Below are 26,707 nucleotides of genomic sequence, written 5' to 3' on the forward strand. Positions count from 1 at the left end.
AAATGACAAACATTCCATTCACAGGGACAGCTTGAAAACCACCTTAAGACCCGGATCCTGACAGGGTAACAAGTCCGTCAGATGTGGTGTCTGTTACAGGTATACTGTGAATCCAGTTCATTCCCAATGTCTCAACAAAAATTTTTCCTCTGTAGAGGACAGTCATTTGTCATAAAAGAGCCTGGGGACTTTACAATCAAGTTCCAGCTACCACAGGTCCCAAATCCTGATTTGGAGTATAAGGCAAATCAGTGTTTGTCAACATTTAGTCAGACCTTGGAAGTGGAATAAGTTTCTGGATAATCCCTTAGGTCTCTTACTGGTGCTCAGGCAGCAGACAATCCCCAGGAGCACAGCCCTCCCTTTGGGAAAGATGTTCACGCGTTTCTACTCAAAGCCTAAGAAGCGAGCCGCAGAGATAAACACCACTGTACTAGGGAGAGAGCCGGTCCCGACTTTCCTCCCAACGGAAGGCGGGCCCCGGGCCTCCCCGCCACCTCCACCGCAGCTCGGGGCGGGAAGCGGCCCGGAACCGGCAGGGAGGGGGAGGCAACCTGGCCGGTTCTATGGAAACCGGGGACGCGGGCGGCCTAGCGCCGGGCCCGACGGCAGCGGCGGCCGGCCGAGCGCACGCCGCGGGCCAGGCCCCGGGCCACACGGCCGGGCGGGGCGGGGCGGGCCGCGGTCCGGGCCCCGGCCGCCGGCGCGGGCCACCGTGCAGGAAGCAAGGCTGTGGGAAGCGCGAGCCCCGGGCGCCGCCGCGGCCCGGCGAGGACGGCGGGAACGTCACCGGCGCGGCCGGGGACGCGGGGAATGGCGTCTTCCGGGCTGAGGCGCTTTACCTTCCCGGCCGACCGGAGGGTCTGGGCTGACTTCTTCGGGCGGCGGCGGCGGCGGCGGGGGCGGCGGCGGGGCCGGGGGCGGCGGGGGCGCCGGGAGGGGGGACGGCGACGGCGGCGGCAGCGCTCACGGCTCCACTAATCTTGCTACTAGGAAATAATTTCCCGCCGCGCGCTCGGCGGCCCCGGAAGCGGTTCCACTACTTCCGGGTGGTTGTCAGTGACGCTCTGGAGTGGTCGCCAGGGCGGCCTGAGCTGCCGACCGATTGCTTCTGGCCGGTCAGCCCGTCGGGCCCTTGCGGGACCCGCGCCGCCGGTGGAGGCTGGTGAGTGACTTTCCCCTCTCGTCTCTTCGGCCTGGGGTTTCCGGCCAGCCCGCTGCCTGCAAGCGTGTTGTTAGGACCGAGAAGTGAGCAGGCAAGCATTGTACCTGCAAGTCCCCAGTCCACTCCCGCGGAGCCCGACCCTCCCTGAGGCTGAAGAAGTCTCGGGACCCTGCTTACTGTCTTCACTGGCATTACCTATTTCCAACGTGGGAATCAATCTTGGCTCCCCAAGTACTGTTCCTGGGCGGGCTGAAGAAAACTGGGTTCCTACTGTCTCCTGTTTGCAGGATTTGGGCGCCGTGGTTTCTTGAAAGTTACATTATGTTCCTCCTACTAAATACTGTTAACATAGTTCAGGGGTGCACGGGGAGGGCACGCAGGCAGCGGAAGAGGACATCTTTTACCTGCTTTCAGAATGGGGCATGGAAGTCACACCTGACTTACAATTAAACTCTTCTCCCTTGGGTTTTTTTTTTTTTTTTGTTTTTTTGTTTTTTTTGGTTTTTCGAGACAGGGTTTCTCTGTGTAGCTTTGCGCCTTTCCTGGGACTCACTTGGTAGTCCAGGCTGGCCTCGAACTCACAGAGATCCACCTGGCTCTGCCTCCCGAGTGCTGGGATTAAAGGCGTGTGCCACCACCGCCCGGCCTCCCTTGGTTTTAAGTGAAGAATGGCTTCTGTTTTTGTTATTGCTATGAACTGATGAGATAATATCCTGCATCAGCTTTAGATCCACGTGTTACATTTTGGAAACCATTGATCCAGAATTAGGTATACTTTCAGAAAGGGATGCTCTGCCTGTACTCCAAACTCAACTATGAAGAGTTCAGGAGAACTTTGAATGGAGGTCTGAGTAACCCAGAGAAATTGCTTCTGACAAATGTGTAGTGTGAGGAAAGATGCTCATTTCTTCAGACACACAAAAGGTGACATGTAATGAATTTTAAGAGTATTATTCTTTTTGGACTAAGGCAGTTTCGGCTGAGTTTACTCATCGCCTTGTAATTCATTAATCACCTTTTGTAAGCATTGCAGCTCACATGGAAAGGGATCCTGGCAGTCTGGAGCCTAGGAATACCACCACAAAGTCATGAAAGAGTAGCAGCTTACGGCCCTCCTCCAGGGAAAGGTTTCCCCAATGTAACAACTCTGCCCTAGTAGGAGAGGGTTTCAGTTTCCCCTGGGGGAGCCCACAGAGGTTTCCTAGTGAGATCTGAGCTTGCTTTACCCAGCAAGGCTGCACAATGGATGGCTTGACCACATGCATGGTTACCAGGGGTTTGGAAGGGCCTGCACTTGGGCTAGGCGGTATGCTTAGATCTAGCAGGGGGAGGTCTTTTGCCCAGCCCCTTGGCATTGTTACAAAAAACCCTTTTGAAGAGACAGAAGGTGCCAGTGGATTTTATCCAGGTCCTCCCCAAGCTATCCTGTGTTTCTGTCTGTCTCGTCTCCGATATCTTTCTATCCACAGATTCCTTATGCTTCTCTCCTCCTCAAAAAACCATGTAAAAGGTGGGTGCTGTCCTCCTACACCCATCAAAGTTGTTACAGTTCTGCTCAGGTGCCCTGGAGTTTAACAACTCTCTTCCCTAGGGGAAGGTTTCCCCAGTGACAGTGTTACAGTCTTGCTCCTCTCTGCTCTGCTCCGGCTCTGGGGAAAAGTTGTTACTTCTCTGCTCAGTTCCATTCCTCCCCTCCCCACGAAAGTGCCAGGGTGGGAAAAGGCAAGAGTAAACTGAACGGCATAGGAGAGCTTCTTATGGGGGGAGTTTTTCCAGGGTGGAGATTTTCAGGGTGAGAATTGGTTAAATTTCAACCCCTGAGCTTGGACAAGCTCAGAGATTGGTTAATTTTTCTACTTAGGCATTGGTTGATTTTGTGCTCAGGGATTGGTTGGTTTTCCTGCTCAGGAATTGGTTGGTTTTGTGCTCAGTTGGTCAGGGGCAGATTTGGCTCTTGTTTCATGGCCAAAGTGTGTTTCTTTCACTGGCGCTTTTTAGCCTTTTGGCTCTAGTTTTAGGGCCATGGTGTGTTTCTTTCAGTGACTGTGGTTCTAGGGCCAAAGTGTGTTTCTTTGGCTCTGGTTTCAGGGTCAGGATGTGTTTCTTTGGTTTTGGTTTCAGGGCTAAAGTGTGTTTCTTTCACTGGCTCTGGTTTGAGGGTCAGGATGGGTTTCTTTGGCTGGCCTTTTTACCCTACATTATTTCCTCATTTCCCCTGCAAATCAGTCTATCCCAGAGAAGCTGAGAGATTACCATAAAGAACAATGCAATACTGGGGCTAGAGCGATAGCACAGTGCTTAAGAGCACCCTTCCAGAGGTGCCTAGTTCAATTCCCAGCATTCATGCGGCAACTCACAATCAACTATAACTGTAGTCACATGGGATCCAATGACTTCTTCAGATGTGCATCTGATATGCATGTGTACAAAACACCATATACATAAAATGCACATATAAAAATATTTTTAAAAAGAAAAATGCAATGTATTCAATACAAAGATGCTGAAGCATCAGGCAGGTGCCCCTTTGCCTTTTCAGAGTAAAGCAACCTTTACTTGTTGACCTTTCTACTCTCCTGTTTGATTAATCACTGAACTTTAATTTTCTGATTGATAAATATATTATCATCTTATTGATTCTTTTATTGTTTTACTCATATCTTAAAGTAAACAGTTATAAGTTCTTTCAGGGAGATTTTATGTATTTCTTTTTTTTTTTTTTTTTTTTTTTTTTTTTTTTTTTTTTGGTTTTTCGAGACAGGGTTTCTCTGTGTAGCTTTGCGCCTTTCCTGGGACTCACTTGGTAGCCCAGGCTGGCCTCGAACTCACAGAGATCCGCCTGGCTCTGCCTCCCGAGTGCTGGGATTAAAGGCGTGCGCCACCACCGCCCGGCGATTTTATGTATTTCTATATAGCAACTAGCTTTTAGTCACTGTTCTTATTTGTGACTTATATTCATATAGCATTTCATGAATACTCATAGGTGTCTACCTTCTGCCTTACAGCTTATATTCACTGTTTAATACTCACAAAAGAGAAATCCTGTCTCTGCATGCATTTTATATATCCTCTAAAGTTGTAACTTAAACACAGAAAATTGTCATGACTGAGAGTTGAATCCGGTTTACCTGACTCTGGAATTTGACTGTTTTACTGTGTTTACCTGGCATGGTGGCATGTGCCTGAAATTCCAGTATTTGGCAGATTGGAGGAGGACAGTTAGGAGTTTAAGGTCCTGGGTCACTTCTTAGACCCTCAAGCCAAGTCTGAACTTATCTGACCCTGTCTCAAAAACAAACCCAACCAAACAAAGAACAACAAACTAGGCTAGGAGATGGAAGAGTTCTTGCTGTTACTTTAGAATTCTGGAGTTTCGCTTCCAGCACCCACATCTGGTGGCTCACAATGGGTCTGTAACTCCAACTCCAGGTGATTCAGTGTCTTCTTCTGGACTCTGCTGGTACCTGCACATATTTGTGCATTCACATACACATAAAAGAGAAGAAGTCCTTCAAAAGAACTCAGTTAAAAAAATCATTCATTTAGGTCTTAGGTACAATAGTACGTAGTGAGTTTCAGGACAGGCTCCAAAGCTACATGAGAAACACTATCTTTATGAAGCCAAAAAGAAGGAGGAGGAGGAGAATAAGAAGAAGAGGAAGAAGGAGAAGGAGAAGTAGTCAATCAGTGTACATAACAAACCTTGGAGATAAGATTTAAAAGCCATGTTCATTGTCATAGGTAATTTTCACATGAATAAGATAAATACTGATCATTGGCCAATTTTATCATTTTAACCCAAAGGTAAATATATGTATTTTATGTAGATATAGTACTTGCAACAAAAGCAAGAGATGTAGAGATCAATAGCAATTTAGTGACTCTTAAGTCCTGAGTACCAGCTACCTCTAAAGGCAGCTATTAAACAACACATTGTACATATTTACATATAAGTTTCAACTCTTTATGGTTGCTTACCATCTCCTATGCAATGTAACCGTTAGTCCTCACAGTACCAGAATATTAGCCTTCTTTATAGATGATGAAGCTGAGACAAGATTAACTTTGTAAGCTGTGCTAGTTCACATACAGTTATTAAGTACCGTACCTATGATTTAAAGGCCATATTGCCACCTATTAGGTTTTAACTCTGGCCTAGCCCTTATGTATATGTTTTGCTAGGTACAGAGAATGGTCTATGATAGCTGTACTTTCAGATTTGAATGAATAAGTTTATTAAGTATTTATCAACCCAAAGTAAAAACATTAATGGTAAGAGATAGATATGTAGCAAAATATCAAACCAAGTACTTAAAACATCTAGGTGAAATCAACTATGAAAGCCCCGTTAAGGCAGTCAGCTATAGTTCCTGATCAAGAGAGTGCCAGGCAGAACAGAATGCCCCCACTTGTTGTGGAATATTAGTTTAAAATGTATTACATTTGTTTATGCTGTGGAATTTGTGTGTGTGTGTGTGTGTGTGTGTGTGGTTTTTTCAAGACAGGGTTTCTCTGTGTAGTTTTTGAGCCTGTCCTGGTTCTTGCTTTGTAAACCAGGCTGGCCTCAAACTCACAGAGATCCACCTGGCTCTGCTTCCTGAGTGCTAGGATTAAAGAAGTGCACCACCACTGCCCGGCTGGGGTATTTGTTTAATGATGTAGAGATGTGTTGCATTCTTTTATGTTGCATTTGCTTAATTCTGTAAAGCTATGTTACTTTGCCTGTCTAAAACATCTGATTGGTCTAATAAAGAGCTGAGTGGCCAATAGGTAGGCAGGAGAGGGATATGCAGGGCTGGCAGGCAGAGAGAATAAATAGGAGATGAAATCTAGGCTAGAAGAGAAGAGAAGAAGGAGGAGTGAGAAAAGGAGGAGAGGAAGATGCCAGGGACCAGCCACACAACCACACAACCAGCCAGGGTGTGAGAAGGAAAGAAAGGTATATAGATTAGAGAAAGGTAAAAGCCTAGAGGCAAAGGATAGATGGGATAATTTAAGTTAAGAAAAGCTGGCTAGAAACAAGCCAAGCTAAGGCTGGGCATTCATAAGTAAGAATAAGTCTCTATATATTTACTTTAGAGCTGGGTGGCAGGACCCCAAAGATAGAAGAGGAAGAAGGAGAAGAAGAAAGAAAAAAGAAAAAAAATTATACCCATTCCTTGAGTAAGACTTAGCAGCAGGTGGAGATACCATCAGCAGACTGGGTGCTCACAGCACTTAGTGGAAACCAATTGAAGATGCCAAAGCACTTAGCTGGAGCTTCTGATTAGGCTTTCTCTCCAGGAATGAGCTTTCCAGGCCTGGACTTCTGGCTTCTCGGCCCAGTGTCCATGTTTTATATCATGATAGAAACAACAGTAACATCTTTTGGAAACAGATTGCCTTCTAACTATTCTTAAAGGCACAGTGTTTATATGCATAGGCCAAGAGGAATATGGGTAACCCACTTTTCAATGACCTCAAGTAGCACATGACAGTTTACCAATATTGTAGCACGAATTGTTAGAAGTCTTATTAATAAAAACAAACCCGGTGTCAGTTATCGGGGTGAATGCTGGAAGATCAGAGAAGCAGAACAAGCCATAGCTACCTCACCTTGCCAGTTCCTCAGCTGATCTTGTTTCCTCAGAAGCCTTTGAGTCCTCATCCAAATGGATCTCAGCTGAACTGTGCTGCTCAAAAGCCTAAAAGCTTAACCAGGCTCTAGTTTTCACACCTTATATACCTTTCTGCTTTCTGCCATCACTTCCTGGGATTAAAGGCATGAGTCACCATGCCTGGCTGTTTCCAGTATGGCTTTGAACTCAACAGAGATCCGGGTGGATCTCTGCCTTCGAAATGCTAGGATTAAAGGTGTGTGTGCCATCATTTTCTGGTCTTTGTATCTAGTGGCTGTTCTGTTCTCTGACCCTAGATAAGTTTATTAGGGTGCACAATATTTTGGGAACACAATATCACCTCACAATATAATATACATTGTAGTATATAAAGGGAATTTCCTTCCTCTGGGGGTTATATTTCTCATTTATAAGAGACATTGGATTAGATAATCTAAATTCTTCTATTACTTGTGAATACTGACTTCTGTTAACTACCCAGTATTACCTGAGAGCAGTTTTGGTGCACTAGAAAACCTTGGTCTGTAGGGCCTTTATATGTACTATGTCTTCCCCATGGAGCAACATGGAATCATGCTTTTGTAATGGAAGTACAAGACTCGAGTTTTGGGGATTTTGAACTTTAAATATCAGCTTTTTTTTTTTTAATTAAAAAGTTTCTACACAAGTAGTCAAGGGATCTTTGTGGACTTATGAACTTATGCTTCTGTATATAAAATGGACCCACAGGACTGCTTCAAAAATCTTGTGAGTTGGTTTATGGAAAGGCTCAAACACTTCGCCTGACTCCCATTTGACATTAAACAAATATAGACTTTTATTCTCCCTCGATCTTGTAGAGATTTAAGATTAATGGAGGTTCTGGAGAGATTGCTTTTGTAGAGGATCAGGGCTTGGTTTCCAGCACCCTCATGGTGGCTCACAACCATTTGTAGCAATTCTGGGGGTTTCCACATCCTCTTCTGCGCTCTACAGGTACCAGGCATGCATGTGATATACATACAAACATTCAAGCAAAGCACTCCATACACATAAATTAAAAAAATAAAATCTTTAAAAGTATATTGATGGGGATAACTATGTATTATAAATTAGACAAGGATGAAGAATCGCTTTACTTATACTCTACTATGAAATAAAGTTATATATACAAATAGTTATTATAGAGACCACTTACAAACGTTGTAACAGTGGCATGCAGAATGAAGAATTTTGCTTGCAGCAGTACAGATGAAGAAAGTCTTGATGAAGGAAGATAATGAGGAATGTGGGCCTAGTGAGGACTTTTGGAAAGGGACAGAAGGAAAAAGTGGAGAAAAGAGAACAGTCACTAAGTCACCTGGATGTATAGGAGAGTGACAGCTAACAGAGCTACAGTAAAGGCAGAGTTTAAGCCAGGCTGTAGACACAGTGTGCACATGTTTAAAGATGTTAGGCTTTTCAGTGTGCATTGATTTGTGTGTGTGACCAGAGTCTTCAGCAGGGTTGAATTGGCGCTTATTTTCTTCTGTTCTTTTTCCTTTCCTCTTTGATGTTTCATTTCTTACAGAAATATTTGCATATACAAATAAGCCAAAAAGAAGGGCATAAAAGCCTGCTCATTAACCCCACTCAGAGATACCTACTCATCATGTCTCTCTACGTTGTTTCAGATGTATGTGTATGTGCTTTAAAAGTAAAAGTAATATTATGCAATTTATTTTGTGACCTACTTTTTTTCTTATTCCATAAATCTTCCTATGTTAATAAATTTGTTACTATAAAATGAGTTTAGGACCTGCATACTATTCAGTTTTAGGAATGTGTTATCACTTTTATATAGACACCCTACTGTTAAATGATAGTATAATAAATGTTTTGAAGTGTAAAAATGTTTTGGATTTAAATCCTAACTCCTAAGTTCTTTTGGCCTGTTTCCTTATTCAAAAATAGGGATAGCAATGATGACTTCATAGTACTTTTGTGGAGATTAAATGAAATAATGGACATAGAGAATTTAATGTGGTGGTTTGTACTGTAAACACATGTTCAAATTTCCCTAGAAGCAGATGTCAAGAGGGAGTATATGTGCAAGAGGCTTTTAGAGACACCAAGAACAAAAGAGAATAGGAAAAGGGCGTGGGTGAGGTGGTCTGAGACCTCAGGCTTCAGTGCAGGCTTGACAACATATTAAAAAAAAAGAGGAGAGTAACAGTATCAAATTGTTACCCTGTTCTGAGAAATCTTCAGCAGAGGGCCTGTAGTCAGCTATCATGCTTGAAGCTGTGGGTCTGATTCCTGAAACCACATGAACCAGTTAGGGTAGTGTATACCATCTTCCCAGTAAAGGGAGACAGGGGGATCCAAGTTCAAGGTTATCCAAATAAGTAAATAAATTAATTAACATTTTTAGAAAGTCTCTGTTAGGTGAATCCTCACACCAAAGTTATCTGTGAAAGGGATTTCATGTTGCCACCATAGTACTCTGTACAATGTTAGCTACTAGTGTAACCAGCTTTGGCTGTATGCTAGAATTTTTAACTCTTTGAATTTCAGCTCTTCAGTTTAATGCCACAGCCTCTCTCACCCTCACAGAAAATACAACTCCAATTCCCAGACACTGATGCTCAAGACATGTCTTCTTACACTAGCTCCTATATTTTATAATAGTTTTGTTAGCTGTAAAGAACAGTTGAGGAATCAAAAGACATGTTCCAAAGAGCCATTTATAAATGTGTTTGGTGAGTGACTGCATTTGAAATTCAGCAATTAAACAAACTATGGCCTAAAGTTCTGCATTCAAGTATCAAGAAATGAAATGTTAGCCAGGAATACTGCTCATACCTGTAATCTTAGGTCTTGGGGGATGAAGCAGGAGTCACAAGTTTGAAGCCGCCCTCATGGTATGGTGAGACTCTGTAGTTCTCCCAGATACAAAACAATAAGTTTTGATAGAAAAATAATCAATTTCCATCACACAAGTAATATTAATATTCACAGTTTAAATATTATCTAGTTACTTATGTGCCCGGAATAATGTTTGCTAAAATATAAAAATTATTATAGTTTTATAGCGCCTGTCTTTGTGTTTAAGGCAGTTGTGGAGACCCAGCTTTGCATTGCTTCTTAAATAATGGTCTGTAACTGTCACTTCAGTGAGTAGGAGCCTTTTGTTTCATGTGAACCACAGCTGAATATCTCTATCTTCAGAAGGAAATGAGACTGAAGAGATTTAGCCTGTCCAGTTCCTCTGGACCTGTAACTGCAATTCAGTGCTAGGTCTTAAGGATGAAAAATAGAACTTTTTCAGTTTACATCATGCTTTCCAGAAAAGGCTTCTTGATTTTTTTTCTACCTGGCACACACCAGTTTGTGGACATGACGAGTGCTCTTTTTCAGCTTCACTATTTTCTAATATATACTGAGAAGAGTTCTTCCCTGACACCGGCCATGGATGTCTTAAGATTGTATAGATGTCTTTCTCTCTAGCAGTCAGCAGCTTTCATCCGAGTCTTCCTACTTTTTCTCTCAAGAAGGCTCAGCTATCTAATAGTGTAAGTCTGGAGCTCACCTGATTCGAAATGATGAGCTTTAGGAAGATTTCTCAGGCTTGTTACGCTGAGGCCTTAATTTTCATTATGAGTCTTTTGTATTGTATTTATTATGTTCTTATTATATAACATTATGACATTTCTTTACCTATTTTCCTTGCTTTATTTTTAACCTTAGCTAATCATATATTTTTGACTTTTAAACACAAGGTTTGTTTAATCACACAGTAATATACTCCTTTAGGTTTTGTAGACATACCATTCTTTCTCTAGTGTGTGTTCATTCGTGTTTGCTCTCAGACATGTCCATGAGGGATGAAATTGTTCCTTAAAAGTGAACTAACCTTAAAAGTCTTCTGCTCTTTGGGAAAGAGTTCAGAAATGGACTGGTTGTGCAGAGGCATGATGAGACTGTTCCTGCAATGACTTTTGTGCCCATCTCCTTGGGGATCTGATATTCATCTGATTATTATTATTTGATCCTGTCTTTTGGGACTTTATCATTTGTTTAACCTAGCAGCTTTCAGGTGTTGGTGTTAGGGGTCGCTTACATTCTTAAATGTTACTGAAAACCTTCAGAGAATGTTTTCTGTCATTGTTTTGGTTTTGTTATTATTGTTGTTTTTTATGGTAGTTGTGTATATATATATATATATATATATATGTGTGTGTGTGTGTGTGTGTGTGTGTGTGTGTGTGTGTGTGTGTGTGTAAGGGGGCTCTGTGTGTGTGATTCGACAGTGCATTTGGGTATGGCTTGGTGGCTTTCTCCATTTTTCCTGGCCGTCCCCTCCCCAGCTAGGCTCTCTCACTGAATCTGGAGCTTACCAAGTGAGCTGACCTGGCTGGCCAGAAGCTCTCAGCATCCCAGCACTGTGGTCACAGAAGTGTGCTATCACTGTTCACCGAGGGATCTGAGCTCAAGTTCTCATACTTTCGTGTCAGACTCTTCACTAACTGGGCTATTTCCCCAGCCCTGTTTTGTTTGGAGACAAGGTCTCCCTCTGTAGTCTAAGTTGGCCTTGAATTTGAACTACTGATCAATTTGCCTTGACCTCCAGAGCCTGGCTGTTTTGAATTCTTAGTTACTGAGTTTTATCTACATATTTATTGTAATATAAAATAAAATTAAACATTTTAAAAACCGTATTTCAGTAGCACACCATTAATGTAATGTCCTGTAAAAGAATATCTGTATTCCCAAAACAAAAAAATTAATGAAATGGCTGCACTATTTTTGTATTCTCTGTCTGCCGTGATGGAAGAGTTAAACCTCAGGTCTGCTCCCACTCAGTATGTTTAACCTCAGAGTTAAGCTCCCACTCAGTGTGTTTCAATAGGCGGTATTGGCAGAAGTAAGTGAAGAAGATCCAGCCTTCGGTTCACAGGTGAGGTGTTCTGAGAGTCTGCTCAGATGACTGTGACTGTTAGCACTGCCCCGACCCTGAAACTTCGCAGGCATGCGGTCCTGTCTTAGTGTAGCTATGAGAGCACATCGGGTCACTGCTGCTGCTGTCACTGTGAACCGTGCCTCACTGACTGACTATTTTACAGACATGTGATTCTGTTCCGTAATGAAGTGGCTTTTTTAGAAAATAATCTTTTTCAATGAGGTATACTGATCTTCCAAATCCTAATACATTTCATGAGGAATCTCATCAGGAACATCTTAAAATACAGACCATCTTCCAAAATGCACATTTTCCAGAAATCTAACTTTTTGCTTGAATTTTATTTTTGACAACAAACATTGCCTAATGTTTTCTTTGAAGCATAATTACCAAATTGATAGCCCAATCTGGTTAATTTTGGGAAACTGCATATACTAATGTAGCTAGAGTTTTTTTCCTCTGGGTCCCGCCAAGCCCCGGTAGTTTCATAGCCCACTTATAAAATAAACATATAGACACATATTATTTAAACTGCTCAGCCATTAGCTCAGGCCTACCATTGTCTAGCTCTTACTCTTATACTCAGCCCATTTTTTCCTAATCTACATGTCTCCACGTGTCCTGTGGCTTTACCCGTTGCCTTTACATGATGCTTCCTAGACGGCAGACTGGCATCTCTCTTTTGTCTTTTTGTTTTCTCAATTTTTCTCTCTGTTAGTTCCGCCTATACTTCCTGCCTGGCTAAATACTATACAAAGTTTTAAATAATAAAATTAGTAATTCTTACTGCTACATCAAGGACTTTATTAAACAAACTTGGCATTTATATTTGTTCCAAATGTAATGTTGGAATAAAAAAAAAAATCCAGTGAATATCCTGGAAAGTACGATGTGGTTCTTTCTAGAATCTGGGACTATTGTGGAAAAGAGGAATTAATGTCCAAGTGGAATTAAAGTTGCTCATCCATTTCCCTAACATAGAGGACATGTTCTGGGTTATCCAGGTGAGCTCGATGTAGTGGTAGGGCTTTTCAGAAGTGAAACTAGTAAGAGAAGGAGAATTCTGAGTGAGGTGTGTGGCAGATTCAACCCAAAGCTGAGTAGAAAATGAAGAAAGTGGACCACAAGCCAAGGAGGGAAGTCTGCGTCTTTCCTGGTTTCCTCAATTACCACAGGCTACATATTCACATCTGAAGATTTAGAGCTGCTAGAAGCATCCAATAAGAGAAAACTTGCGACGTTTGTCTTTCTGGGTCTGAGTTACCTCCCTCAATATCATCTTTCCTAGTTTAATCCACTTACTTGCAAAGTTCATGATTTTGTTTCTTTTTACAGCTGAATAGTATTCCAGTGTGTATGTATTACATTTTCATTATCATTTGTCTACTGTAGGACATTTAGTTTGTTTCCTTTTTCAAGCTTTTGTGAATAGAGCAGCAATGACCTTGGCTGAGCCAGTATCTCTAGAGTAGGGTGTTGAGTCCTTGGGCACATGCCAGGAGTAGTATATATAGCTGAGTCGTATGGCAGACTTAGTTTAGGGTTTTGAGAATTCTCCATTCTCCACACTGATTTCCATCGTGGCTACACCAGTTGGCAGTCCCACAACAGTGAGTGAGAGTCATCCTGTCCTGGTTTTGTGTGTGTGTGTGTGTGTGTGTCCCCATCCATCCGTGTGACCCACACCACATCCTCTCCAGCATCCTGTCCTGGTGTGTGTGTGTGTCCCATACCACATCCTCTCCAGCATCCTGTCCTGGTGTGTGTGTGTGTGTGTGTGTGTGTGTGTGTGTGTGTGTGTGTGTGTGTGTGTGTGACTGTGTGTCCCACACCACATCCTCTCCAGCATCCTGTCCTGGTGTGTGTGTGTGTGTGTGTGTGTGTGTGTGTGTGTGTGTGTGTGTGACCGTGTGTCCCACACCACATCCTCTCCAGCATTTGTTGTCAGTTCTTTTGTTGATCTTTTTCGTTCTGACTAGGGTAAGATGAAATCTTAAAGTTGTTTTGATTTGCATTTTTCTAATTTCTAGGGACAATGGCTTTCTCCTCTTCCCCCACCCTCCTCTCCCTCCTCCTCCTCCTTTTAAGAATTCTGTATTCAAATCCCAGGTCCATTTTTCAGATTTTGTTTTGTTTTGTTTTTTGAATTCTTTGTATATTCTGCATACTGATCCTCTGTTAGATGTCTCCATTCTGTGGGCATCCCCTTCACTGGATAGATTGTTTCTGTAGCCATGCAGAAGCTTTTTATTTTTAGGAAGTCGAACTTGTCTGTTGTTGGTCTTGATTCTTGGCACAGGAAGTCCTTTCCTACACCTGTATCGTGTATGGCACTGCCCAAGCTTTCTTCTCACCTTTCCAGTGTTTCAGGTTTGAGGTCTAGGTCTGTGATCCATGTGGAGTTAGTTTTGGTGCAAGGTGATAGATAACAAGTCTAGTTTTATTTTTCTGCAAGTGGACATCCGGTTTTCCCAGCACCATATTGATGAAGATGCTTTCTTTTCCCCAGCTTATGTTTTTTATTTCTTTCTCAAATGTTAAGTGGCTGAAGTTATGTGTGCTCATGTTTGGGTCTTCAATTCAATTTTGTTCCATTTGTCTACATGTCTGTTTTTGTACCAATGCCATATTGTTTTTATTACTGTGGCTGTATATCTTAAGAGATGGAATTTTAATTAATTCCTTCGACCCCCCCACAAATATATATATATATATATATATATATATATATATATATATACACATTTATCTTTTATTATGTATTTCAGTTACCATTTATTGTCATTTCCTTTAGTATTTCTTTTTTAAGCAAGGCTGCTAGCAACTATTTCTCAGCCTTTATTTAATATTGTTTAGAGACAATGACCAGATTATCCTAGATTCAGAATGTTTGATTGACGCTTTTCCCTCTTAAAGCTTTGATGTTTTCCAAGTATGGCATTCTGATATAAGGCTAGTATTTAATGATATTGATGTTCCCCTTGTGTTGTAGTTTTCTCTATACAAGGTGCTCTGTTTGTCTTTGAGTAGCTCGATTATACCTAGTGACAAGTGTCTTCATCCTACTTAGGATGCTAAAATGTCTTCCATAGGTAAGTTAATGTTTATCATGAAGTTTTTTTATGTTTTTATCCATTATGGCCTCAAATATTATTTTAGCACTTTATTTGTGTAATCCTCTGCTGGTATTCCCTTTACATATTTTCATTTGTTTGTTTTTAATACTTGTATTTTCTCACATGTCTGACTCTGCTCATTCTTTAAAAATTCTTGTTTATTCCTTTTGTTGAAGTTGGGTAATTTATATTCATTCGTGTTAAATTATTATTTCTTAGTCGTACAGTAACAGAGCTCTATAATGAATTTTATTTACTATCTTGAAAATTCAAATTTAGAATTTCCTTTTGTTATTTATTTTCATTGTTCATTCTCTTGCTCATGTTGTCTGAGAACTTGCAATATTCCTGCCTCTACCACCCAAGTACCTGGGGTGCAGATGTTCATCAACCTAACTGCCTGTTCCCCACCCCCCTGTTTCTCTACTGAAAAAAAATTATTAATTTTTTGAGACAGAGTCTCACTATGAAGCCCTGGAATTCACTGCATAAATCAGCCTGGCCCCAAACTAGCAGAGATCCTCCTGACTCTGCCTCCCAAGTGCTGGAATTAAAGATGTGAGCCATCTTGCCCACCTAGAATGTATTTTTAATATCTACTTTGAAATCTTTATTTTAGGCCAACAGTATGAAAATATGTAGACAATTTCTACTAGCTATTTTTTGTCTATATATAATCTTCATTTCTTATTGAAAAGTGACCATTTTACATCATATATTATAACAACTCTATATTCTGTGGGTTTTTTCCTACTTAAGGTTTCCATTACCACCTTATTTTCCCTATAATAAATGTATTGTGTGATGTATAACCTTGTGCTGATGATCATAAATGTCTTGTTTTAGTTTCACGTTTGGTTTCCTGGAACTCATTCCGTGTCTGTAGTTGTGGTGCCTGTGGTTGGACAGTTGTGCTTAAATCCTCTTCTCTCAACTCATGGTGAATCTCTGTAACGTGTGTGAGGATGGAGGAATGCTGTGTGTGAGGAAGGACAGACAGATGTCACTTCCTGCTGTCTCCTTTCCTACATCTCTTCTCATATGCTAGTGCTGACTTTTTGGGCTCCTTTGCCCACCTCTGCCAAGCCCAAGCACACTGGTTCCAGTTACGACTGTGACATGGGACCAGCAGACTGTTGGCTGCCTGACTCTCCTCACTTCCAATGAAGTTAACATGATGGTTGTGTTAAATGGATTCTCTTTGGCCATTGCAAAGAAGTTTCTGGTCTAAACTGGGAAAACCTATATGCTGACTGGGTTGTAATTGCTGGTAACAAGAGTATTCAGAATGTTACTATCCAAAAGTTATATTTTAATTTCAAAATTTTAATTTAAAAATACTTAGGTATTAAGTAATTAAATTTAATTAACTTTAATATGAATTTGGGAAAGCAATGAAATTTATACTGAAGGAAAATGGGCTAAATAAGTTTAATAAATAAAATGTAATCTATTTGAAAAAAAAAACTACTAGAACTTCCATGTTCGTTACAACTAATTTCTAAGCTGAGCATTTGCCAGCTCTGGCTGACCCATAGTTCTTATTAGGAGAGCATTTGTGGGTCATTCTCAACCGCAGTGGCAAGTCCTGCTTCCAGTCCTGTTTCACGATTTCCTCAGTTTGATTGAAAATATGTATATTCTGTTAATTGATTTATGATTTCTTATGGGTAATTTTTATTTTTGCCTAGATATCAAATGTACACCTTTGTTCAAATGTTGAGTGGTACTTGGCTGTTGTTGGTGGACAAAACTGCATCTGTGCTTAACGTTTTCCTCTGAATAAGCCAAGATAAAAAAAACAGTACAGATTTTTGAAGTAATTCAAGCTAATTTATGTTTGATGACCGTAGGAAAAATGTGCTTAGCAAATATTCTGGATAAATACACCATCATACAAAAATTTTAGACAAATACATAAAATAATTATAACATTCAAAATATGAAGTGAATACAAATAAATCTAACACTCAGTAGATACATGGAATTCCCATGGTAGTAATAATAAAGCATTAATACATGAAAACGAGACCTTGAAATGGCATGTGATACACATGGTTTAGAAATCTCAGTTCTATGGTCTGGGGTTGAAGCTTTGTGGTTGAGTGCTTGCCTGGCATGGTTATTGTCCTAGGTTCAGTTCCACAGAAAGAAATCTTGATGCTGTCCTGTTGCTCGATTTCCCAATGCAATCTCAATAAGTTCTTCAATATTTACTGTTGATTGAAAAGAAAATACTACTACAGGATGTTCTAAATTACACAAAAGAGCAAAAACTCCCTAGACAAAAGTAACATAGTGTACTTGCTGCAGATAAAGACAGGCTCACTGGTGACACCTTGTTAGTGGAGTTGTAATCATGGACAAGAGTCTCAGGGCCAGGCATAAATGAACTTAATCAGAATCTTTTTAGTAGGAATCTCAATTATATTGAGTATCTTTAAGAAAGACCCTTTTTAAAAATAGTGAATATTAGAGAATGGTTAAATAATATTGTAACACACACACCAAATAACAGTGACAGAACCTATTTTTAACAACATTGCCTAGTGAAGGGTGGAAAAGATGGCTCTAAAGGTAACTAAAGGAAAAAAGCAGTTGAATTGAGTCATGTTGTCTGTTTTCTCTTGTTCAGCTATAACCTTCCTTACAGGACCAAAGATATCCCAAAGAAAAATACTTGGCCTCTCCCTTTAACATCAGACTATTAAAACAATGGTCCTTGAGTAATTAACATTTCCCCAGAAACCTTACTAGGAGAAGAAGGCTGAGGCCAGGTGCTAGCCCGAGGAGGAACTTGTCTCTAGGAAAAACAGTTCCTGCAGGTCTGACAACTTGTCAGGCACCTTTCAAGAGACTCTGGAGCTGGGACTTTATCAGATCAGAGATGATTGTCTCACACCTTGACCAAGACAGCTTGCTTGTGTTCACCTCTTGCTTCCTGTTCAATCCTGAACCAATGTCAGGCCTCCAAAGATGCATTGCGGCCAAGGATTGCTCGACTGCTTTGTTACTCATGCCAGTTTGACCACAGTGAATACATCTTTCTCTGCTTTGCCCTGTTCTTTGTCTCTTTAATTGAACTATTGAAGATAAGTGTCAGGGACTAACTTATTGGGGGTGCTGGTACCCAGGCTCTAACCCTAACAACACCAACAACATAATCAGGATTTATTCTCTTAGAGCTGAAATTCCTTAGGAATTATCAGTACTTATAAATAAAGTTTTAAATATACTTTTCCCTAAGTACCACTGTTTTGATGTGCACACACTCTCTGGTCCTTGTTGTTAATTAACTTTTCTTCAGTAGCCCATCAGAATGTCTTTATGTATCCCAACATAGTTCATTTAGAGCTCAAACCTAGAAGCATAATATCAAAATAGAAGCTTTACTATCAGCATAGATGGTATCAAATAGATGGTGTTTTAAATGTGTTCCCCTCCCCCACTGTGCCAGTGATGAAGCTTTGTCCAATTATCTTAGAGATTTTGGGAAAGACGGAACATTTCTGCTAACAACTCATAAGGAAATAATTTTTTAATCTGCTTGAGATTAGAAGACAGCTCATTCTTAGAGTCTTCTGAAATAAAATTAGGTAAGAAATGCCTTTCTTCATATTTTGAATAATTTTGTACTCTGCCTACTCAGTTTCCTTCAAGGCATCTATAATTTTATTCCTGCGGCCTCTGGAAGAATACAGTTAGTATATTTCTTCAGGAAGTTGGTGTGCCAGCCAGCTGTCAGCCTTCTGATATACCTGATCTCTGATGTCAGGGGAAGCACAATTCAATTTTAAACCAAGTTTTCTGCATGACAGTGCAGCTGGGCTGCCAGAATCTCTCTTATTGTCGCTTCCTTTGAAATCCCCTATTCTACACAAACAGTCTATTTTATTTTTAAGTCCTTTGTGTGAGATGAAACCATCACTAACTGACTTTGTCTTTAGTTAAAAATCAATGCATTGAGTGAAATAATCTGTACTTGTGCTACCCTTTCTCATTTCTACAAAATAAAATACCACTGTTTGTTTAGCTTGTGACTTGTCTAAACATGTTGAAAGCATTGACTGTAAGGCATAACACCCAGGCTCTTCGAGAGAACTCTGACAAGTTCAGTCAAAGGGAAAAGGAATAATTTATAAAAGGCACTGCAGATAATGATGCCAGCCAGTGATTTTAAAATGCATCCATGTCACCTTTTAATGAGTTAGATTTGTCAACAGCAAATGTTTTATGCACTACTTCTAATAAAAGTGGCACATGAGGACTTGCAGTGCTTTGAGGATGGTTTCTTCAAAGCTTTAGGATATCTTCAATTCCAAGATATTTTTAAATAATAGATATTTAAGGTTTGTTTAAATGATATCAAGGTTATGACACAAACACCAACTGACAAACTTCGGGAGTTTCAAAGAGGCGGTTGACACGCCGTCACTTTTTCACAGAGCGACTGCTTTTTAAATTAGGAGGGGAGCAGGCTGGTTTGGGGATTTCTGTCAGTTAACTTTAAGTTCTCTTGTTATTTTGGTTGGTGTCACAACCTTAATGTCAACTTTTCAAATAGATTTCTACATTTCCTTTGGTTTGGGGTCATTAAAAAATGCATCTGATAAATCTAGGAGGCATAAATAGGTCAAACTGAAGTAGAGTTACTTGCTTTTTGGATTTGAGAGACAGCTAATACCTGCCTTGTCAAGGATAATAGTTAGGTCAGGCGTTTTCAAGAGTTTTGTTTTGCAGCTATATTTGATTTGGAAAAATGTGAAATGAAATAAGAAGATATGATGCTGGTCTAATCCTGCTCACTCTGTTTTTCTTGTATTCCTAGTCCTAATGATTTGATATTGGTGATTTTTGCTCTGATATTGTTAAACATGAAACAGCAGGTGAATGTGGGAGGAGAAAGTTCTGGTGATAGATGCTGAAATATTTTTCAGGTTGAAATTTTACCTTTATTCCATCCTAATGTTCCTATTTTTGATCCATGGTTTGTATCATATATCATTCTTAAATCACCACAGCTCTAAAGCTATTTTTTCTAAACTTCAGTCCTTAAACAACAAAAGGTAATTTTAATTTTAAAACAAATATGAATATTTCTAAATTTAGAGGAAGCTTTTCAAATAAGTGAATTGGAACACACTGTGTACCTGCTTTTCTGACATAGAAATGAAGTGTGGTCTTTAAATAGCTGAGATCCTGCTAGCTTCATGCAAATTCATTCATATCAGTTTCAGATTTATGAATTTAATAAAGCCACATAGTGTATCTCACTTATGTTTTGAATGTCCTTCAATGTGAAATGACGTTCTAATGACTGCTTGGAGAAGAATGATAGTATTATATTAGTGTTTCTGTTAGTTCAGTTGATTCTAGAAATGGCTTTCTAATGGTTCACAATATATGCTTTTAATATTTTTCCATAACACCAACGGATGGCACTTATTGAGTTCTTCTATATGTCACAGAGTCTTCAGAGTATAGCCCGTGGGTTGACTTGTGTTATCTTGATAGCAACCCTTTAGTTGTAGAGGTGGTAGAGAGACGCTTACCTCGCTCATGAGTAATAGAGATAGGCTCAGACAGAAATGTCTCTCCTGGACTTGCTGTCTAGCCAGCAGGGTTTGTGTCGCTTTGGAACTGTTTAGAAATACAGAATCTTGGAACTACTGAATATCTACAATTTAACAATAATGATTGAAACCTGAGAAACAGCTTTAAGTGACACTGCCTTTCTATGTAGAATAGTACATATCTTTTAAAAGGATTTTCTAGTTTTAAGTATGATACTAAAATTCCATCTTTATGCTAATTTGGGGACTTGTCACTGCCAGTGCTTTAGTATGAGATCCAGTGGTTAAGCACAAGCAGTGCTGACATAAACCCCAATTATCTTGAAAGTAATTGTACAGAGAACAGAGTACAATCATCCCAGAACATAAACAGGCCTTTTCTTCCTAGGTGATGTTTTCAGTGTTCAGAAACTTCATTGAGTCCAGATTCTAGAAGCAAACAGCCTCGGTTTGACTGTCCTTCATGGGCTGGGCTCCCCCATTACCTGTGTGCATTCTTCTGCCTGAACTCAGACCCTCGCACATGTGTGGCAGGGATTTTACATCCTGAGCCGTCTCCCCATCACCTCCTGCCCTCAGCTGCCTTATTTATTTTATTTTATTTTTTGTTTGAGACGGTGTTTTACTATGTAGCCTAGGCGATCCTCTGTTGAGGAATATTACTTTAACTACGTGAAAGTGCATTACATTCGCTATGCCGCCTTTGTTAACAGTGTAAAGATGTGTTACGTTTGTTTTTGCTGCATTTGTTTAATTATGAAAAGATGTGTTGCTGTCCCACCTTGCTGCTTAAGGTACCCAGTTGGTCTAATAAAAAGCGGACTGGCCAATAGCTAGGCAGGAGAGGGACAGGCAGGGCTGACAGTCAGAGAGAATAAATAGGAGGGGAAATCTAGGCGAGAGAAGAAACAAAGGAGAGAGGGGGACAGGCCTGGGCGAGAGGCCAGGCAGCTGCCCGACAGACCCCGAGGGAGCAGGAAAATAAGACACACGGAAGGAAGGAGACGTAACAAGCCCTGAGGTGAAGGTGGATAAAGAGAAACAGGCTAATTTAAGTTAAAAGAGTGAGCCAGAATGAGCCTAAGCTAGGCCAAGCGTTCGCAACTAGGAAGAAGTCTCCATCATTCATAACTAATAAGAAATCTTTGTGTCCTGTTGGGAGCTGGAAATGGCCCAAAAGAAAAGGCCTGGAACAGCCCTCCAGTGTGTGATCGTCCAGGTTCTATCTCCTGAGTTCTGTGTGTGTCACCACAGCCAGCTGCTTCTCATCCTGAAATAAATTTACACTTCATACTTGTTGGTTTTCTCGTTGTGATTAATTACCTAACTTTTTGTTAAAAAAGCTCACCACAAACAAACAAACTGAGATATTTTTGTTCCAGTCCAAACCACAGACTTCAGCTTTTGTGGTTTTTGAGATCATCTTCCTTTGCCACCCTCTGCCCATGAGGTTCTGTAAATGCCACTTGGTTGTATAATGTTTAACCAAATTCAGTTTAAAATGAGAATGAAATGTGTTAATGTTATATTATAGTTTTAAGCTTCTCTGTGCTTTTGTGCCCTGCCTCATGCCACAGCCCTGTAATCTCAGCTTCCCAGGCTAAGTAAGGTCTGAAGAGAACAGGATCAAAGTCAGCCAGGAAAACTTTGGGGCACTTATTCAAAACCGGGTAAAGATAATGTGATGTGAGGCCATTTGGCCAACCTCTTTCTCTAAGTAATACAGAAAAATTAGATGAATAAAGCATGTTCATTTAAAGGCTAGAAGTTAGAGAACCTGGTTTGTTTCCTTCAGTGTGAGCATAATTCAAGGAATAACGGTTTGGTATGCAAATGCTCACCTACCCACCTACCCACTTTCTGACTGTGTGTTCTTGGAGAGCAACACTTGCAGGCTTACCTGTAAAAGGCATCAGGATATAAAGACCTGGTGAGGAGAATTCGCCAGGGAGCATTTATGTTGCCAGCTTGGTTTCCTAAGCTGAGAGAATTTAATTTGCCACATCTGGGGTGGCCCAGGTATTTAGATATTTAGCAAGTGTCTCCAGTCATTCAGTTTTAGCTGACGTTGAAGTACACATTCTGAAAAGCATTGTGACAGGTAGACAGCCTCTGATCCTGCTTTGTTTATATTCCATGGCTGTTCTCATACCCCCCTCCCCGTGATTCCCAAGCAAACCCTCAATTTCTGTGTTGTTTTGTCTTCCCTCTTTCTTAACCTTCCAAAGGTAATTGGTTATATATTTATAGATAATCCTACGACATGATCACAAAGACCTCTTGCCTATCAAAAATCTTGAATTAAAGGCTAGGAGTTTGAATAAATTTAGACTTTGTTAACAATATTTAAGGAAAGGAAAAATTAATAGAAAAGTAAAATAAGAAGTATCTGGACAGTTATTTGGGATAAGCAATGATTTGTAATTTTTAAAAATTTATACACACACTCACTCACACATGAGCTACTTTTTTTAACCCGTGGGCTATCATCTAAGGGGTTTAAATATCTCTGTCTATGCTGCATGACTTTGAGGAGCTGTGGTTCTTTTTTGTTGTCAGCTTCCTTGGGTTAGGAGGTGTCTAGGTCATTCCTGGGATGCACCTTTGGGCGTGGCCTTTTCTGAGTTTCCAGAAGCTTTCACCGAGGAAGGTAGACGCACCCCGGGTGTAGGCTGGTCTACCCCAGACAGGATTCAGGAGTGAATAAAAGGGGAAGGAAAGCACAACAGCAGAGCAGTGTCTTCCCCCTTGGTTCCTACTCCACCCCCGGGAAGCCAGGCTGGAGCTGTGCCTTCCGCTCTGGGATGGGTTACGTTTTTCCGTTTTAGGCCACAGCAACAAGAGAAAAATAACTAATTTTTTCACTCTTCTCTATCTCTGGCCTGGATATTTCCATTTATACAGGTCACTCAAAATGACATGGTTAACATTGAACATACCATGCCTTCTCATCACTATTTCATACCAAGATTTTTTAAAATCTATTAATCAACTACCATTCTGTCATTACTACTGAAGACTCAGAATTTTCTTCATGATTATTTAGTCCTTATAAACTCTATAACCTCAACCTTCTACTATAGAACACTTGCTTAGTATGTGGGAGGTATGTGATTGCTCCCAGAACCAAAAATTAATAAATTAATTTACGGTACACAATGGTAGGAACTGTACCTTTGTTAGATGATGCATTTTTATTTTATGATACCCTTAGCAACGGCGACAACAACAGGAGTGGTGCATATTTAACGGGTAGCACTTATTTCCTCAATTTACCGAGAGGAGTGTTGTAGCTGGAGTTTTCTCCAGTCCTGCCTGGCCCGAGGTCAGGACAAATCTCTCTCACCTGCCAACCCCACAGCCTCTCAGACTTAACCAAGTAAACACAGAGACTTATATTGCTTACAAACTGTATGGCCATGGCTGGCTTCTTGCTGTCTAGTTCTTTTATCTTAAATTAACCCATGTCTATTAGTCTATAAGTTACCACATGGCTCGAGGCCTTCCGGTACCTTACATTTTGCTTGTCATGGTGGTGGCTGGCAGTGTCTCTCTGACTCAGCCTTCCACTTCCCAGCATTCTCTTCTCTCCTCGTCCCACCTATACTTCCTGCCTGGCTACTAGCCAATCAGTGTTTTATTTATTAACCAATCAGAACAACACATTTAACATACAGAACATCCCACAGCAGAGTGTGTTCATGAAAGGATGACATTATTTTACGTTTAGAAGTTATAGAACTATGTGTATAAGATTCAGAAACATCTAGATCAACCATTGTCTTGTTTAAAACTGTACTTTTATGTAACACATTTTAATACTTAGAGAAGGCACTTTGAGAACTACACTGGGTCCAAAGAACAATGCTTTACTTAGATCAAGTGATTGCTCTAAATTAATCCTTACATTTTCAACTTCAAATTTTCTTGCACATGTGTGAAAAATGAAATGATAGCTGTTAGTTCACTGCTCTCGTTAGTACAATAGATACTATCAGTTGTACATGGATGTCATTGGATACTTTTTAATAAAAGGTAACCAGGAGGCTGAGGAAGGAAATGGCCACAGATTCAAGGACAGGCAGTACTGTAGTGTGAGTTGGGGAAAGAAAATCCAGCAATGGTTCAAATTTCTTATATAATCCACAAAATCAAAGAGAGGGTTTAGAAGTCCATTTTGTCAAAGGTGAATGTGGTGTTTTGAATGAGAATGGTCCCCATAGGGTCATATATTTGAATGCTTGGACCCAGTTAGTGGAACTGTTTTAGAAGGATTAGGCAGTGAGGCCTGGTTGGAGGAAGTGTGTTGCTGGGGGGTAGACTTTGTGTTTCCAAATGCCCATGGCAGGCCTGATGTCTTTCTCTCTGCCTGACCTTTCTGCTGCTGCTCTAGTGCCATGCCTGTATGCTTCCTGCCATTATGATCATGGACTAACTTTCTAAAACTGTAAGCAAGCCCCTAATTAAATTCTTCCTTTTATAAGCTCCATGATCATTATAGCACTAGAACAGTAACAAACACTGTGAAATTCCTTGATTTTGTCATAAATACTGTTATAAATTGTATGTCAACAGTAACAAAATGATGGAAGCATTTTTCTTGATGATATTAAAGTATATTTCTGTGGAACACATTATAGAAATTTTTGTAATTAATTTAGAGCTGCATTGGAATATGTTATGATACACATGGTAGTTCCTAACTATGTACAAAATGTCCACAATAGTCAACTAATCCAGTGGAAGGTATACTTTAAAAGTTTAACTATAGTTACACATATACAGTGTAAAAAGCTTATAATCATCTGAGTAGACTAAAGTTGAAAAAGCACAATAATTTAATCACATTAGTATATTTTTTTCTCATTAAATTTTAGAGTATTTGAGACTATAAAGAATTACTTTGCAGACTCATGTACATGTTTTACTGTGGTATTAAATATTTTTGTAAATATATCCTCTAAATTTTGGCTGTCATTTCTCCATCATTAATTAGAAATATTTAGCACAAACATTCAGTAAATTCATGACAAAACATTTAGTTTATATGAAGATTTTTTGTAATTGAAAATAATAAAAATATAGAAAAGATGGGTTCAAAATAGGACCACATACATTATAGTTCCAATGAATCAAAGAGAAAGTTGAATAAATTTACTGTGAGCTCAGATGTTTTTAAATGTGAAATATTGTAATTCGCTTATCAGTATTCAGACTTACAGGGGAAATATTTTAATGGAGTTGTTTTTATTGTTGAATAAGTATATTCTGATTCGGAATGAAATTCTGTGAGAAAGTTTACTGTTACAGGGTATTTGATCAAACTGTGACTCCTGGGATTGCATTATTTGCTGGAAAAACTGTTTCCAGTTGTGCTATGGCTCAGCCCTAGCACACACATTTAATCCAAGCATGTTCTGCTTCACTGTTGTATGTAGGGTTAAAAAAGTCAACCATAGGTCAAGCGGTAGAACAAGCAACCATTTGACAAGAAATAACTATAAAGAGTAAGAGAAAGTTGGTAGAACAGAGAGAGAGACAAACAGGAAGTAGAGGGGAGGGACATCCTGTTGGAGGAGTTTTTGCTTGAAATGGTGTAGGAGAAAGCTCTCTTTCTCGGACATTGATGGAGGAGGAAGCAGGTGGGTGCTTTCTCTGCCTCTCTGTCTAGCAGGTTTTTACTCCAGCATCTGGCTCCTGACTCCTTATTGGTAAAATTGAACGAAAGAGTCTTAGTTAAAAACAACAGCTTACAATTTAGTGAAATTAAAACTTGTAAAACATTTTCAATTACCATCTTTATTTGATGTGTCTTATCTTTTTATGTTTTTTAAAAGCTGTTGGCCAAAGAAAGGTATGCAGCATAGAGGGAAAAAAAGAAACAAAGACTGAGATAAAATAGTATGTATTTTATTACCAAATTAACATTGAGATGATTCCTGATGCTTAATAAATTTATTAGGATGTCTTAAACCTGGGAAAAACATTTTCTAATTTAAAATATATTCCTTTAGCAGGACGTGGTGGTGCATATCTGTGTCCCCAGATTTGGAAAGCTGAAGAAGCGATTCAAATGTTCAAGTTCAGCTTAGACTATATTTCAAGACCTTATCTCAAAAAAAAAAAAATTAAAATATGAATCAAGGCTGGAGAGATAAGTCAGAGGTTAAGGTCTCTTGGTACTCTTGCTGAGAACCTGAGATCAGTTCTTTATACCTACATTGGGGAGCTCATGACTACCTGTCCTGTAACTCCAGCTCCAGGGAATCAAACATCTTCTTCTGAGCCCTCTATGTATTTGTATACACACACAC

General features: G+C 40.0%; 2 protein-coding genes across 11 annotated transcripts in view; one reads left to right on the forward strand and one right to left on the reverse strand.

Moving 5' to 3' along the window:
- Slf1 (SMC5/6 complex localization factor 1) overlaps window positions 1-977 on the reverse strand; it is a 71,310-nt gene extending 70,333 nt beyond the window's left edge. Inside the window, exon 1 of one of the 6 annotated variants that reach the window (XM_076551996.1) lies at window positions 843-977. The gene's annotated coding sequence lies outside the window, so the exon portion shown is untranslated. Of the gene's footprint in view, window positions 1-42; window positions 183-275; window positions 297-320; window positions 602-842 lie in introns of those variants that run through there. The other 5 variants (XM_076551995.1, XM_042261775.2, XM_042261776.2 and 2 more) reach the window with 5 other exon arrangements.
- A 64-nt stretch (window positions 978-1,041) lies between these two features.
- The window catches only part of Kiaa0825 (KIAA0825 ortholog), a 441,346-nt gene continuing 415,680 nt past the window's right edge, over window positions 1,042-26,707 (forward strand). For 3 of the 5 annotated variants that reach the window (XM_006986534.4, XM_076551989.1, XM_076551990.1), the window contains exon 1: window positions 1,042-1,165. The gene's annotated coding sequence lies outside the window, so the exon portion shown is untranslated. The remainder of the gene's footprint in view (window positions 1,166-26,707) is intronic. The other 2 variants (XM_042261769.2, XM_076551991.1) reach the window with 2 other exon arrangements.

This window comes from Peromyscus maniculatus, chromosome 15 (assembly GCF_049852395.1).
Source record: "Peromyscus maniculatus bairdii isolate BWxNUB_F1_BW_parent chromosome 15, HU_Pman_BW_mat_3.1, whole genome shotgun sequence".
NCBI classification, from domain to species: Eukaryota; Metazoa; Chordata; class Mammalia; order Rodentia; family Cricetidae; genus Peromyscus; species Peromyscus maniculatus.